Raw genomic sequence first — 3,025 nt, forward strand, 5'->3', positions numbered from 1 at the left:
TGAAATCCTTCAGTGTCAACACATGGCCACAGACAATAGAAAAATTTTGATGGGAGGGTATTCTAATAAAACTTTATTTATAAAATAACCACTACAAGTCCCATTTGGCCTTCAGGTTGCAGTTTTCTAACCCCCGGGTCAATGAAAAAGAAGATGCAGTGGAGAGCTCTATCCATCACCAAACAGTGAGGAGAGTGGGAGAATGTACTCCAGGCAGACAGGCAGAGGTCAGATACATACAACCCAGAGGAATACGGATTACACAAGGTATTTTAGATGCAGTGGGAAGACTTTGGAGGATTTTGAGCACAGAGGGGCAGGTTTTTATTTTGTTTTAAAAATAGAATAAAGTGCAGCAATGGCAAAAAGGAGAGACATGTTGGGAAGGTGTTGCTGTGGCCCACAGAAGATGTGGTCTATTGAAGATGGGATGGCTTTGCCAAGAGTGAGGGGCAGCCAGGTGGCTACTCTGAAGGTGGCCCAATGCATTAGGGCCTGCTGATATTTATATAATAGGACTCAGGAAATGAATTAGATTGTATACTTGCATATGGAAGATATTTTTAAAATGTACGTTAAAATGATCTTCAACTGATTTTCTTCTATTGTTCAAACAACAAAACTATCACTAGTTAAAACAGCAGAAGAAAATGTCATGGAAAATATATCTGGTAACTTATAGCATCCAAAGAATTATGGAAAGAGAGAGAGAGAACCTAATTTTGGCAAAAGGAAAGGCAAAAAGAAAACATTATCTCAGGGACTGTCTGCTAAAAAGTCATGATTTGTGTCTTTTCCCCTGGGCACTTAGATATGCATCATATCAACACTGGCTTCCTGATTCCTTGTGGTTGCCTGACATAAGAGCATTTATCACCTTTTCTTAAGACACAATCTTGATTGGTCATACCTGGACCGTGTGACCCTGCTGTGGATTCAGGGGGAGAAGCACTATAGTGAGAGATGGCTTCTGCTCCATCTAGGGGTATCATATTAATCCCAGTCACAATCATCTCTTACCCTGTCATTGATATAGCTTCCTGGCTTACCTTCCCTGGTCTGCTCTTTGAGCTCTGCTGCCAGTTTTCTACTGTGATCTTTTCAAAATGCAAAAATTATCATGCAAAACCCCTATTTCAATAGCATTCATTGTTCTTGGGAGACAGAGCCCAAACTTTAATGCTACCTATAAGATCTTTTATGCTGTGACCTTTTTTCTAGCTTTGTCTCTCTCTTCTTCCACTCCTGTCCACATTTAGCTCTTTGGAAAGCATGCCCTATGCATCTCGGAGTCACAGGGCCTTGGAAAATACTTTTTTCCTCTGCCTAGGAAGCAGTTTTTTTTCTTCTGTTGGTTAATTCTTATTTATTCTTCATACCACAGCTTGAACATTCCTCTCTCTCAGACTAAATTAGGACCTACTATGAGGAGCTATCAGAGGCAAAATGTTTATTTATGTTAAAGGTTAAAGGGTGACTATAAAAAGACACCTTCAAGGTGCTAGCCATTGTACTCTCATAGCATTCAGTCCTCACAAAAACATTTTGAGCTAAATCAACTACTGTTCCCGTGTTCTAAATAAATACCATGGGGCTTAAATGGTATTTATTTAGACCTGCTAGAGCCATAACTAGAATCCAAGTCTTTGATCTCCCCTCCTGCCCTTTATCCACTTTCCTGCAGAGGGATAGTATGTAGCTTGTACTGCAGCCTGAGGTAGAAGGAGATTAATATTCAAGGTTTAGGATCATCATTCTGGATGAGGGAGGCAAGAGATGAGGCAGAAGGCTGGCTGTTTTGTAAGACAGGTGGAACAGGTGAGAGATCAGGAAAATCTGAGTTCAGTGATAAGATGCAGATGAGTTCCCATAAGGACAGGTTCTCATGAGAACCAGGCCTTAGAACCAGGCCAGCAGGAGCCAAGCTTCATCTAGAGATACTGAGAGCCTTAACAACCACTTGTTGACTGTCTTAAACAAACAAACAGGAGAGGGAATGGGGTCTGAGCTGGGAGCATTCTTCCCCAAGGTGTGTGTGAAGAGCAAGTTCTCAGGTCCTGGGCCAAACCTTCTCTGATGTCTCTGATAAGCAGCAGCCTCCCTCCTGGCTTCTGGCCCTTCTCCACATTGGCACTTTATTTTACTTTCTCCGTGGTAGTTATTACTGTCTCAGATTCTTGTTTCCAGTTTATTGATGTGCACCTCCCTAGTATAAACTTCACATAGGTGGAATTCTGTTCTCCAGGGCCTGAAAGCGAGTGGCACACAGTAGGAATACAGTTTTTTTTTAAATATAATATTTTTAAAAAATGAAAATAATTAGTAACAATTTCTCCTGTAGGGAATTTAGAGGTCATTGGGGAAATGCTTTCTTTGCACAATAAAGAAATATTGAATTATATCTTTTAAGTGGGATCTTATCACACCTAAGTTCTGTACCTACCCAGATCCAGCTCCAGGGAAAATCACAGCGTGTTGGGCTAGCATCCAACCAGGACAGGGATGGACAGGCCTGTTGGCAAGATAAGAACAAGAAACCATCAGAACCATCATCCACATACAATTCAAGACAAAGAATAAGCAGGATAATCATCTTGCGAATTTCTTTAACCTGTAAACTGTGCCAAGCTTGTCAGGCTTGTTTCCTTAAGTTGGTTCCTCAGAATAATTAATTAAATTTTCATACTGAGTTAGAAGTACAGGTGTGTATGTGTGTTTGTGTGTGTGTGTGAGTTTGTGCATGCGTGCATGTGCGCATGCACGTGTATGCAAAACAAGGAACAGGAAATCATTCTTAATGGACATTGTGAATAAGAAAGAAAAATTATCTAGTTTCTGGGGCTTTGGGGAACTAGTGGAAGGACAGAGAAGTGGCCCTTATGGCTTGGTGGTAAGGAACATTGATACCATCCTTGTCAGTGGAAAGCCTTATGAGACACTAAAAGCAAAGTAATTTTACAAAGGAGGAAACTGAGTCCTTAAAAAATTTGGGTCAACATAATGCTTCGTGACCATCTTCTATGGG

This window comes from Marmota flaviventris, chromosome 17 (genome assembly GCF_047511675.1).
Source record: "Marmota flaviventris isolate mMarFla1 chromosome 17, mMarFla1.hap1, whole genome shotgun sequence".
Lineage (NCBI taxonomy): Eukaryota > Metazoa > Chordata > Mammalia > Rodentia > Sciuridae > Marmota > Marmota flaviventris.